We start from the raw sequence: 15,201 nt of genomic DNA, 5'->3' as shown, positions 1-15,201 counted from the left end.
TATAAAGTCGTTTGGGAGAACTTTCCCAACATTAGGTCTAACACCTCCTTCGGTATATTGAGAGACTAAGGATGTATGTGTAGCTTTAACCAATTTGATTTCCCTTGCTTTTGCTATTAGTTTTTGAATTCCTAATGTGTTAGCCACAAAACCAGAGGTTTCGGTCGAAGTAGTGGTTTTAGTCTCATCCGAAGTATGGTCAGAAGCTTGGGTATGTCTCCTCGATTTTGAGGGGGTCATAGCTACTCTATGGGTAATAAAATATTGAGGCGAAGAATCTATGTACTTCCCCAATATGATCAAAATAATAAAGATTTGATAGTGTTCTACTTGGTTTGGTAATTTGTACTTAGGAATAATACGAGTAATAAAATATATCTCGTCCTTGATCACTATTGATGGAAGACCAATCTTGTTGTAGAGTCTTCTAATACAAAGTTCCAAAAACCTAACATAACAAATTTCTCCCGAGTGACATGCAAAGACTTTGACATCATTCCAAAGTGTTGAACCAATGTCTAATCTTTGACAAAAATAAAGACCATAAACAACCTATAACAACGATTTTCTTATAGTCTCAGTACCTCTGGTCTTTCCGATTAGGAACTGAAGGAAAAGGCGAATCAAGAGTTTTAATAAACCATGTAAATTTCCTTTTTGAATTCCATGATGCTCTTAGTAGAGGAAGTTTGTAGCCGATTTCTTCAAGGAGTTTAAAAATCTCCTCAATTGAGGGTTCGTACCATACAACGTCTTCCTACGGGTTTGCATAAACCCCAATTGATTTGATAAATATACATTTTGTGATGACTCCATAGTTTCTATTAGGGATGTTATTCGGACCGGAACCGGGCCGAACCTAAAGAACCCGAAAACCGAATAAGGGTAATTGCATGAACTGAATGTCGAACCAAACAAGCAAATACAGGTTCGGTTCGGTTCGGGTATTAATCAGTTCGAGCGGTTCCGACCTGAATAACCCGAATAACATGTACAAGATGATTAAGGACCTAATATAACCGAAAAAAACCGAATAAACCATATTAGGATTCTATAACCCGAATAACATTTATAATATGATTATAAAACATTGTATTTTGTATGACTTTTGTAGCTTATGATTTCATAACAAATCTTTTAAAGAAACAAATTTGTTAATTAAAAATAATGCAAAGTATACATAATTGTTTCAAAGGTGCACAAAATGTTAGAATTTGTGTAGTAAGAATGTACACACGAATTAACTATTCTTGAGATATAAAAATGTAAAATCTGAACACCAAAATCTTGCGATATAGTTATGAAGCAACATACTAAACACTAAACATCAAACACCCAAAACACCCAAAAATCCATATATAAGTATATAAGTTAAACATTAAACATTAAACACCCAAAATAAAATATGAATCTTAAGTTTTTAACCATATCCAAAATAACATTTTTCAAACATGAATTAACTATTCAAGAATATTGATTGGTTGTTTTCCCTTTCCACCTCCATTGTTTATCGCATCTTCTAAACCTTCTGCAACCTCATCGTCTTTCAAAATGTCATCAAGGTTTTCAACAATTGGTTTTCTTGATTTCCTTACCCAATATTGGGTGCAAACCAAAGCCTCTACTATATTTGCAGATAAATTTGTTCGATATGGATCTAATATCCGCCTGCTTGTACTAAATGTCGCCTCTGACGCCACAGTAGAGATTAGCAATCCCAAAGTATCTATCAAGATAAACATAGAAAGTGTTAAAATATAATTATAAAAAAGGTATACAAATAATAAAGTTATACCTTTCGTCATACAGGATACAATTGGATAACAAGATGTGTTTTGTTTCCACCAAAGTAGAATATCAAAATCTTTATTGTATTTAACTGACTGCTCGTTTAGGTATCATGTCAACTCCGTTTCAATTGATACCGATGGGTAATCCGTTTGTACTATTAAATCACCCAGGAAGTCGTTCTTGTCATCAATCACAACTACATCTTCATGACCATATGTTTGACTTTGAGAAGAGTCGGTATTGTCAAACTTTGATTTGTAGAAATAAAAAAAATCTCAAATCTTTTTTGAAGACCCCGTATTAAGGCCGTAGCTTTCAAACTGACTTCCGAGTTGAGCATGGGATATTTTTGTGTATTCTTTAACTTAATCAACTTCTCAAAGGCTTGTTGAAGAAAATCAAACTTGAACCGTGGATTTAATATGACCGCAAAATGCAAAAAGTCGTTTAATTTTTCAAATTAGCCCCAATACTTATCGTATTTTTCAATCATGTCCTTCCCGATCAAACAAAATTGGGGACTCACCACCCATTCCTTAATGTGTTTGTACACATCACATATTTCTCCAAAAAAACGATGTGTCATCGGTTTTGTTGAAGTCGACATTATGTCCATTTTCACCATGAATTTCTCGAGAAATACAACCATAGCTCTACAAATGTTGAAATCTTCTTCTATGGTGGTCAAAACATCTCGAACATATGTAGGATCTATTACAATAAAGTAAAGGTTAGTTTTTTTTAACAGCTTTAATACCCCTTCTTTAGGAGCTTGTATTTCATTGAATATGCAACCAAAAAATGCATTTAAACTATGTAAACTATATTTTAAATTGTGAACTACAAGCTGGAAAACAAATCGGATTAATCGGACAAATAACGAAGACGTTATAACAGTTCAAAGTTGGCTAAAATTTTATAAACATGCTGAAACGGAAAACTCAGCTTCAATACCCCATGTTTAGGGGCTTGTATCTCATTGAATTGTAACATCCCATTATTTTCTACTTGTAAAGTCAAACTTGGGTCAACTAAAGTCTTCTTTATTGTTTGGATCTTTATTAAGGTTAGAATAATAACCTTTGCATGTTAAAACCCTAACAATATTAGGTGTTTAAGAAGGGAATAAGTTGGAACCGAGAAACCTCACATCTTTTCTTCATTCTTTCCCTTCGGACCGTAAACAACATTATGGCCGCAAACCACCTCGGACCGCAAATGGTTCACGACCGTGAACCCTTCGCAGGTCGTGAACCCTTGCAAACCACCTTTGGGCCGTGAACCTTCGGGCCGTGAACCTCGAACTATATATATGCGAGACACTCATTTTAGTCTCATTTGTCACACTTCAACCGCAAACACTCTCATTCTCTCTCAAGTAGCAAGGGTCGAAAACCTCCTCTTTCCTCAAGAACATCAAGTATTCTTCATCTATATCAAACAATCACCTTCCAATCTTCATATTCTTGGGCCAAAAACACTTGAATCTCCAAGTGTTCTTCAACTTATCAAGAGCACCAAACGAAAACCCAAGAACATCATCACTGTTTGGGCTGTGAACTCAAGAACATCAAGTGTTCTTGGGCCATGAACACTTCATCTAGCCGTGAACTCTTTGCAGCCTCCATCTTAGCTTCTAACGCTCCTATTTGTAAGTTATACTTACAAATTAGTCCAATTTCCAATCATTCCTATGATTATATTCACTAATTGGTTGCATATATACTATACAAATTGCTATATAGGACTTGTTTTACTACGGGATTTCACTCGTGGAATTAACATCCTAAATCAAATCTTCAATCAAATCACTCACAAAAGGTGAGTTCATACCCCTACATTTTTATGATTTTTAACTATTTTAGGAGGGGAATACAAGTGAAACACAATAAAATTAATATCTCAAAAGATTTTTAAATGTTTTAGTATATTTTAAATTGTTATAATTGTTAAAATTACATATTTATATATGTGTAAATTATATAATTTGGATTCTGAAGATTTAAAATATGTAATTTGACCCAATTTCCTGTTCCTTGTTTGGTTGTGGGCTTGGGGTAAAGTTATTTAATTGAATATCTAATTAATCACAATTATATAAATATTACATTTATATAAATATAAAACGGTTTTCAAACTGTTTGATACTACATAGGTACAAATAGAGAATTTCATGGAATAACAGTATTACAGATTTTTACAGTAAAACAAACAGCTAAACTATAATAGGTATAGTTTAGAGAACTCATTCATTAGTTCCAAGTTTCAAAGTACATAACAGGAAAACAAACATAGTACATATCGGAAAACAAACAGAGGATAACTATTAGAAAACAAGCAGATTACTTTACTAAAAACAAACTTATAAACTATATTCTACATAGTTTATGAAACTTACTTACAGTGTATTTATTACAAAGTAACCTTTTAATGTTCTACGCATAATCATCAATATAGCATTTGTGAGACTACCTTCATGTACTTTTCCAAGTACCAACAAAAGTCCTGAAATTATAACCAGAATCTCATTGAGTGGGAGCGTGACACTTGTGTATAGATCTATATGGGACTGACAATCCCGCACCAGAGCTGCTTGCAACAGCTAGGTCGGCAGACCTGTGGTGACAAATGTTGTAACTTTTGCGACGCCGGAAGAACGTCGTGTTCAGGCCATCCGAAGTCATTTAGTATGGTTATAATAACTCACACTATGATATTGAACAAAATGATTAGTGTATGAATAAGTAAGACTTCACATAGTTTTATTTAATTATAAGACTATAATACAATATTTAATAAGTATAAACACAGATTACTATTCCAATACAGAGAAAACATACTTTTCATGTGTCACACCCCCAAACCGGAACGGCGGAAACGTTCGGCGGCGGAGGACGTCATGTTCAGTATCATAACAATGCACAATAGGAAAACAAGCAACAACATCACCCATTGCATTAATAATATAATTTAATACAAGTGTGTCCTGTTTAAAGTTTGAAAGACACCAAAATATGAATAAAAATAAAAGACGAGTCTTGAACATGCTCCGTCTTCTCAAAACCTAATCCAGTGTACTTGTCTACTGGTGACCTGAGAATACAAGTTATTTTGAAAGAGTAGATCAGCATTTAAGCTGGTGAGTTCATAAGTATTTTAGTGTCAAATGATTTCATTAGTATGATGAAATTTTTTGTATGTGTTTTGATGTAAAAGTTTGTAAGTGTTTTGATGTAGATGTTTGTATACTTCCTAGAAAATCCGATATTTTCTACTAAAATGGAAAGTAGTCTTCTACCAAGACCCTACTGTTTTGTATGTTTGTTCTTTTGTAAAAATGAATGTTTTCCCAAGTTTATGACTATCATTACTAGAAAATAGTTTACATTACCTTTTATGTGAGAATATCACTATATGAATGTAATGGGAAAAAATGAAAGTGTACCGTAGTACTGTATAAAGTAACTACTGAAGTACTAACTACCTTAAAACCAATTAGTTTAATTAAGGTAAAATGTGATGAGCTTATAACCATGCTCGATGAACTAGTATAAAATACGACGATCAAAAGACGTCGAAATGGTATGACATTTGTCACCCGTAGACCTGCAGGTCCCACTGTAGCTAGCAGCAAGGTGTAGGATGGTCAATCCCGTATAGATCTATAAACAAACTCACGCTCTCCCTCCAGGAGATGCTGGTTACAAAATGTGACACAACAAGTATATCGCTATGCCATGAAGTAGTGGCTCACATTAATGTTATCTTGTTCTTGTGATAGTATGTTCCTTTTTGTGCTAGTTATAGTATGTTCCTTATGTTCTAGTTATAGTATGTTCCTTCTGTTCTAGTTATAGTATGTTCCTTCTATTGTAGTTGTAGTATGTTCCTTCTGTTCTAGTTATAGTATGTTCCTTCTTGTTCTAGTTATAGTATGTTTGAACTGACTCATGTATGAACTGACTCTTGTAAGTTTCACTATTCTAGAAATAGTAAGTAGTAATCCTCTAAACTATACCTATTATAGTTTACTAGTATGATTGTTTGACTGTTACTAATGTATAGAAAAGACTCAATTCCTCACCAAGCAACTAAGTTAAGAACGAACCTTAAAAATGGGTTTAATATTCACTTATGTATTTACTAAGTATAACTATGATTTAACCGACATTCGGACTAGTGATCCTACCCCGAGCCCACAACCAAACAAGGAACAGGAGTCAAGGTATCTAGCAATAGTCCTAAGTCCGTTAAAGCATACTTATACATAAATAGATAGACGAATATGATTTGATATAAAAGAAGTTTATAAAAGATTTAAAAGAGTTTTCAACAAGTTTTGAGTATAAGAAATCCTTTTTGAATGTTGTTTTCACATGTATATGGTTAACACAATATCATTGTGTTTTACTTGTATTCCCCCCCCCCCCACCCTAAAAGCATTTAAAAACATTTAAAAGATAGATTATAGGGATATGAACTCACCTGTAGTGAGTGATTCGAATGAAAGATCGATATAGGATGCTAAGTATGCAAAGTGAAGTCCTGAGCACAAATGGATCCTATTAAGCATATAATGACACATATATGTATACAATTAGTGTATATAACAACTAATCATGCAAGGGAAACATCCTTAGGAACTAGGAAACACTCATAATGGAGTGTTAGAATCACATATGATTGTATTAAAGGAGTTCACGACCAAACAAAGGGATGTTCACGACCTTAGGAGGGTTAACAGCCAATGAACACATGATGTGTTCACGGCCCAACCTTGATTCTATGAAGTGTTCACAGCCATGGATGAAGGGTTCATGGCTAAACCTTGATCTTATGAAGGGTTCACGGCCCAATGAAGCGTTCACGACCGTGAACTCTTGAAGATCTTGCAATTTGGTGCTTGTTTCATGGTTGGAATCAAGTGCTTTAATGGACAAAAAGTTGATGGAAGAGATACTTACATTTTGGTAGCTTTGAGTAGTGTTCACGGTTGAAGAAGTTGAGAGAGAATGGGGTGTTGTTCATGGCTAGAGTTGAAGTAATGAAGTAATGAGCCATTTCCTTATATATATGGAGGATGTTCACGGCCAGGAATGGGTTCACGGCCGTGAACTCCTTTTTGATGATTTTCCGGCTCGATTGCAATTCAATGAACTGAAGCTAACACTTCCTAACACACAATTCTTGAGTGTACTAGGCTTAGAAACTCTCAAACATGCCCTTAATAAGGCTAAAAGATAACAGAAACACGTTTGAATTTTGATTGAATTGATTGACCTTACAATATAGAAATTTCGGGTTGCCACATCATCCCCCCGTTAAAGGGAATTTCGTCCCGAAATTAGAGTTTAAGCGAATACAGATAGACTAAAGGAAAAGATGAGGATATTTTAGTTTCATTTGATCATCGCGCTCCCAAGTGAATCAGGTCCTCGCTTTGCATTCCAGCGAACCTTCACTATCGGGATACGGCTTTGCTTCGTTTGCTTGACCTCACGGTCCATGATCTCTACTGGTTTTTCCACGAAGTTGAGGCTGTAACAACCCAATTTTTGAAAGGAAAATTTTCATTTTTAATTAACCAAACCATTTCCATAAACCATGAAATCTCAGAACAAATGTTTTCAAATTCATTACAAATTTATTCAAAAACATCAGAGTGTCCCGTAAAAGGTTGATGAGAGAGTGCACACCGCGCCATCAAGCCTTGCCCTTGCCCTTGGGCTCAGATGTACCTGAAACAAATCCACAAACTGTAAGCTAATGCTTAGTGAGTTCCCCAGAGCATACCCACACAACTCACATACAACATATCATGCTAGCTATAGTAGCTACACATATCACATAAGCCATGCATACAACAAATAGGGATGCCGTGGGTTCGTCCTCAGGGTCTTACTGCAGGATGACATGGGCTCTCCACATGGTCTTACACCTAAGTGCCATGGGCTCTCCCATGGTCTTTGATAGGAAATCCATGGGCTCTCCACATGGTCTTACATCCAAGTGCCATGGGCTCTCCCATGGTCTTCCATACAACATACCATATACATCAATAGCATACTTCCTAGTTCATACCAACTAACAAGTCACATAATACAATCTCAGCTAGGATACTACACATCATATAATAGCCCGGCCTTGGTGCCATAGACCCATTGGTATGGTGATGAGACTCACCTCTCAAAGGTTGAATTGGCAAACTGAAGTCAGATATATCCCACGCTGCTCCTCCCAAACAGCCTATAATCAATTACTAAATAAGTCAGCATAATCCCATAAATACCCCCAGGGTCAACCTTGGTCAAAGTCAAGGTCTATAATCTTTGCTGACCCTGACTTGTCGAGTGTAACCTGACACTCGTCGAGTTCCTTGTTTATCTCGCCAACTCGCCTAGTCACCCCAGTGACTCGTTGAGTTCCTTGATGTTCACGGCCGTGAACTCCCAACCGGAAACCCATGACCGTGAACCGTTGCCCGTGAACCCTCGACCGTGAATGAGAAAACCCTTCCCGACTCGCCGTGTCACTTTCACGACTCGTCGAGTTCCCCTAATCCAACATGTTTACTGTCCTTTTCAGTGGGACTTAAGGTCCCAAACTTCAGATCTATCTTCTTCTAGGGCAGATGTCACGTAAAGTTGCAAACTTTTCATGCATGCATGGCCTCACATGGCCATAACGCCAAAACTAACCTTCAAATAAGGTTTTCATGCATGGAAAGGGGATAAGCTTATAAAAAGATGCAACTTTATGCTATTTGGGACCTAAGAAGGTCCAGATCTGAAACCATATCACTGTGATAGGTCCAGATCCAAGCTTGATTCCATTTTCCCTCATTAATGACCATAATCATCCAAATGGAGATGTAAGACTTCAAGGCTTAAGATGGCGGATTAATACTTCAGTAAAGTGCCCAAAACGAAGTAGATGTTGGATCTGATGTTTCTACCTTGATCCTTCTTCCTCCAACTTGAAATCCTTCCCAAGATTCACCAATTTATCTCACCAAGGATCTCACTTCCTTACAAGAGGGTTTGCGGCCGTGAACAGTTTCTAGGGTGCAAATGGGAGGCTATGGAGGCTGTTAATGATGTTTATATAGGGGAAAACCCTAAAATCAGGGTTTTCTTTAAGCAGCCCCGACTCGCCGAGTCACTTCTGACCCGCGTCCATAATACACGACCCTACTCGACGAGTTGGACTCCCAACTCGCCGAGTCCATGCTTAAAACCTCCCTAACTAGCAAATTTCCAACCAATACCCGAAACAGGCGTTACAAGTCTCCCCCATTTGAACTAGACTTCGTCCTCGAAGTCTGCTGACCCAAACAAATCTGGGTAATGCTCTTGCATCTCTTCTTCCGACTCCCAAGTCCATTCGGAGCCCCTTCGATGCTGCCATTGCACTTTTACCAATCTTACTTCCTTATTCCGAAGAACCTTGGTCTTCCTATCCAGAATCGCAACGGGATTCTCAATGTAGTTCAGGCTCTCATCCACCTGGATGTCACCAAGCGAGACGACCGCGGCCTCGTCGGTGAAACACTTCCGAAGCTGAGACACATGGAAGGTGTTGTGAATCTGGATAAGCTCTTCTGGTAAATCCATACGGTAGGCTACTTTACCCACTCGGGCCGAAATCCTGAATGGCCCAATATATCGGGGGTCCCAGCTTACCCTTCTTTCGAAATCTAATGATTCCCTTCCAAGGTGACACCTTTAATAGTACAAAATCCCCCACCTGAAATTCCAGATCTGAATGTCGTCGGTCGGCGTAACTCTTCTGACGATTCTGTGCAACTCGCAATCGGTCGCGCACTAGCTGAATTAATCCGGTAGTCTTGAGCACTACCTCAGTGCTCCCCATGACCCGGTGTCCAACCTCATCCCAACAAACCGGGGTCCTGCACCTTCGACCGTATAACATTTCGAACGGGGCTCGATCAATACTGGCATGATAACTGTTATTGTACGAAAACTCTGCCATTGGGAGATACGTATCCCAACTACCTCCAAAATCCAGCACGCATGCTCGCAACATATCCTCCAGTGTCTGTATCGTCCTCTCGCTCTGACCGTCGGTCTGGGGGTGATACGTTGTGCTAAAATGTAGTTGGGTGCCCAGTTCCTCGTGGAACTTCTTCCAGAACCTCGATGTTAACCGCACATCCCTGTCAGAGACTACTGATACTGGCACCCCATGTCTAGCAACCACCTCTCGCACATAAACATCCGCCAGCTTCTCCGCATATATACTTTCAGATATCGGAATAAAATGGGCACTCTTCGTCAGTTTGTCTACTATCACCCATATGGCGTCCACTCCCCTGGCCGTCTTCGGTAACTTCGTAATGAAGTCCATAGTGATCTCGTCCTACTTCCACATAGGAATGGGTAGCGGCTGAACCTTGTCATGCAGCCGCTGATGCTCGGCCTTGAGCTTCCTGCAGGTCAAGCACCGCTCCACAAACCAGGCGATCTCCCGCTTCATGCAGGGCCACCAGTAACTCGGCCTCAAATTTCTATACATTTTTGTAGCCCCTAGATGTATAGAGAATTTGGACTTGTGTGCCTCCTCCAGTATCCTCTGTCTCACTCCTCCAGTCACCGGTACCCATACTCGACCACACTATGTCAATAGACCACGACTATCCTTAACAAACAGAGGATACTGCCCCCGAATCCGGTCTATCTTCCAGTTCTCCTTCTTCACTCCCTCGACCTGAGCTTCCTTGATCATATCCAACAATGGAGAGATCACGGTCATCCTCAAACAAATGTTCCCAATCGGGGAACCTGCCGCCTTACGACTCAATGCATCGGCCACCACGTTGGCCTTCCCAAGATGGTATAGGATCTCACAATCATAATCCTTTAGCACATCCTACCACCTCCTCTGTCGCATGTTGAGGTTCTGCTGATCCATCAGATACTTCAAACTCTTGTGATCAGTATAGATGGTGTACCTCACCCCATACAAGTAATGCCTCCAAATCTTGAGGGCAAACACCACTGCCCCTAATTCCAGGTCATGAGTGGGGTAATTCGCCTCATGAGGCTTCAACTGCCTCGAGGCGTAAGCTATCACGGACCCCATCTGCATCAGTATCGCACCTAACCCTGAAATCGATGCGTCACAGTAAACCACCAAATCATCTAACCCCTCGGGTAGCACTAGAATCGGAGCCTCGCATAGCCTCCGTCTTAGGGTCTCAAACGCCAACTGCTGATCTGTACCCCAACAAAATGTCATATTCTTCTTGGTTAAGCAGGTCAAGGGCACAATAATCTTGGAGAAATCCTGGATAAATATCCGATAATAGCCCGCTAAACCCAAGAAGCTATGGATCTCGGAAGCAGTCTTCGGTACTTCCCACTTCATCACTGCCTCCACCTTCGCTGGATCAACCGAAATACCCTCCCGGTTGATGATGTGCCCCAAAAACTATACCTTCCGCACCCAAAAATCACACTTGGAGAATTTGGCATACAACCTCTCCGCCCTCAGGGTCTCCAATACCTCCCTTAGATGCTGCTCGGGCTGCTTCTTGGTCTTAGAGTAGACCATAATATCATCAATAAAAACGATCACCGACCGGTCCAGCATCGGTCTACACACCTTGTTTATGAGATACATGAATGCTGCTGGAGCATTGTGAGCCCAAATGGCATCACCACGAACTCATAATGCCCATACCGAGTCCTGAAGGCTGTCTTCGGTATATCCTCATCCCGAATCCTCATCTGATGGTATCCCGACCGAAGATCAATCTTGGAAAACCAAGACGCATCCTGTAGCTGATCGAACAAATCATCAATCCTCGGTAGTGGATATCGGTTTTTCACCGTTAGCTTGTTCAGCTCTCGATAATCAATGCACATCATGTGTGATCCATCCTTCTTTTTCACGAACAGGATCGGAGCTCCCCACGGGGAACTACTCAGACGGATGAACCCTCGGTCTAGCAGCTCCTGAAGCTGCGTAGATAGTTCCTGCATCTCGGGCGATGCTAGCCGGTATGGTGCCTTCGCTATCGGAGCAGAACCAGACACCAAATCAATGCGAAACTCAACCTGCCTCTCCAGAGGCACTCCAGGTAACTCTTCGGGAAAAACGTCCTGAAACTCCTATACAACCGGCACGTTGCCCACATTTGTCGTGGTCTCCACCCTCGTATCCGAGATATAGGCAGAAACCCCGTACACCCCTGCTACATGAATCTCCTTGTCCTCGCATCCGAACAGAGGGTTGGTCCCTACGAGGCCCTCTCACCATGTATGACCAGTTCTCCCCTACTTGGGGTTCGAACCCTCACTAACTGGTGCTCGCAGTCAATCACGGCCCCATTCGCCCCCAACCAATCCATCCCGACAATCATTTTCAGCCCTCGCAATGGTATCGGAACCAAGTCAACGCGAAACCTTTCTCCAAACACATTCAGGACACAGTCCGGATACACCCTCGCAGCACTCACAGTGCGGTCGTCAGCAATCTCTACCTCAAGCGGGGAATCCAAAGTTCCCAACCCATCACGAAACTTCTTCCTAAGCGTAAGAGACACAAATGATCGGGTAGCTCCCGAATCGAACAAAACATGAGCCGACATACCATTGACCAAAAAGGTCCTTATACATGAGCACAAAGCATAAAAAGCAATACAAATAATTAGAGAGCAGAGAAGGATAAATACATACCAGCCACGACGTGTGGCTCTGCCCGAGCCTCCTCAGTAGTCACCACTGGAGCATCCACCTTAGTAGGGCGGCCATCCGTGATCCTCATCGTGACGGGCGCGGGCGCCACCACTGCTCATCCCCCTCCCTGCAACCTCGGACAATCGGCCTTTTTATGGCCAGTCTGTTGCAGTGAAAACATATCAAGCCATTCTTGGGGCAATCCCTAATTACGTGGCCCGATTGGCCACAAGCATAGCATCCCGAGCCTGTCCCCCGACAAGCCCCACTGTGCGGTTTACCGCACTTGGCACACCGGCCACGGCCCTGCTGGCCCCTGCTGGAAGTGTCTAAGGTCTTAGGCTTTTTAGCCTGACCCACCGTCGTCTGTGTCTGCTCAGGCTTCCGCTTGGTGCGGAAGTCCAACTCCATTTCCCGTTCCCGGGCCTTCTCCACCATCGCATTCAGGGTTTTGCACCCCGTAAAGCTCACAAACTCCCGGATATCATCCCTCAGCATGGAATGATATCTCGTCCGTCTTATATCCTCATATGTAGCGTACTGTGGGATCAACAAAGCTCGTTCCCAAAACTTTGCGGTGATTTCCGCCACAATTTCGGCGGTCTGCTGAAGGTCATGAAACTCCCTCACAAGCCGTTACACCTCAATGGGTGGTGCAAACTCGCATCAAATCGTTGAACAAACTCGGCCCACGTCATCTCAGCCACACCGGCTGCTCCTACCTGGCTGGTCACCTCTCCCCACCAATATCGGGTTCTGTCTCTCAGCATACATGAAGCAAAACCCACTTTTTCCGAATTCGGGCAAGAACTCGTGCGCTGGGCGTTCTCAATATCCGCCACCCAATGCCGGCTAACAATAGGGTCCCTGACCCTGAAGAACTCCGGCGCTCCACACACCTTGAACTCCCGGAACGAGGGAGTTCGGGCCCCGACCTGGCCCGCAGCAATCTTGGCTCTAAATGACCTGAGCCTCTCTTCCATAATCTCCATAATCCCCTCCTTGACCGTCCCAAAGATCACTGGGGTAGCGTCAAGGATGCCCTTCGTAACCTCGGTTGCAATGATCTCGCGTAGCCTCTCATCAATGGGTTCAGTACCGCTGCCCGATCCAGATCCAGATCCCGATCCCGATCTTGATCCTGATCCCCCTATCCCGAATCGTGTCACCACCATGCTGAACTGAAATGTCATAAATCAAGACATCTATATAGGGGATCTTCCCACATCGGTCCTCCTTAGAGCTGTCAGATCTAGTATTGGCTCGGGCACAGGTCATGTGCTTTCAGTAGTACGGGCCCAATACTACCTTCCACACCTACCTGTACCTTTCCCCAAAGCTCTACCTGATAACTCCAATTTGTCCCAAAACAAATCATATACTACAAACCACCATATAACCCAAATCCTAGGCTGTCCTAATATTTGCTCTACCCATATCAATCAGACCAATCATAACAGGTTGCCTTTATGCATACAAATTATACACAGAAGAGGATCAAATAGACTTTCGAATAAGAGATTCTACCCTACGACCACAACCATACAAGGAACAGGAAATAAGGCCAAATCAATCATTCAAAGGCTATAAGCTCCTAACCGTATACAATTTTAAAAGCATACACATAGCAAGTTCCATACGTTTATCAAGGTCAAATATCAGTATAACTTGCCTAACACATTGGGGAATTACTTAATTGGCTCGGCTGATCACGCGAGTTGCACTCTCATCTTTTCCTTTCTTTAAAAGTTTTAACTTTTATTTTATTTTTGAAAACAATTTTACCATTTCCTTAGTTTGAGTCCTGACACACCCGAGAGTGTGCCTGAATCCCTCAAACCAAGGCTATGATACCAACTTGTAACAACCCAAATTTTGAAAGGACATTTTTCATTTTTACTTAACCAAACCATTTCCATAAACCATGAAATCCGAGAACAAATGTTTTCAAATTCATTACAACTTTATTCAAAAACATCAGAGTGTCCCGTAAAAGGTTGATGAGAGAGTGCACACCGCGCCATGAAGCCTTGCCCTTGCCCTTGGGCTCAGATGTACCTGAAACAAATCCACAAACTGTAAGCTAATGCTTAGTGAGTTCCCCAGAGCATACCTACACAACTCACATACAACATACCATGCTAGATATAGTAGCTACACATATCACATAAGCCAAGCATACAACAGATAGGGATGTCGTGGGCTCGTCCCCAGGGTCTTACTCCAGGATGCCATGGGCTCTCCACATGGTCTTACACCTAAGTGCCATGGGCTCTCCCATGGTCTTTGATAGGAAAGCCATGGGCTCTCCACATGCTCTTACATCCAAGTGCCATGGGCTCTGCCATGGTCTTCCATACAACATACGACATACATCAATAACAAACTTCCTAGTTTATACCAAATAACAAGTCACATAATACAATCTCAGCAAGGATACTACACATCATATAATGGGCCAGCCTTGGTGCCTTAGACCCATTGGTATGGTGAGGAGACTCACCTCTAAAAGGCTGAACTGGCAAACTGAAGTCAGATATATCCCACACTGCTCATCCCAAACTGCCTATAATCAATGAGTAAATAACTCATAATCCCATAAATACCCCCAGGGTCAACCCTGGTCAAAGTCAAGATCATTAATCCCTAATAACCCTGACTCGTCGAGTGTAACCTGACACTCGTCGAGTTCCTTGTTTATCTCATCAAC

Source organism: Lactuca virosa, chromosome 3, assembly GCF_052849685.1.
Source record: "Lactuca virosa cultivar CGN04683 chromosome 3, Lactuca_virosa_CGN04683_v6, whole genome shotgun sequence".
NCBI lineage: Eukaryota > Viridiplantae > Streptophyta > Magnoliopsida > Asterales > Asteraceae > Lactuca > Lactuca virosa.
The sequence above is the reverse complement of the archived record's forward strand: the minus strand, read 5'-3'. Positions refer to the sequence as shown.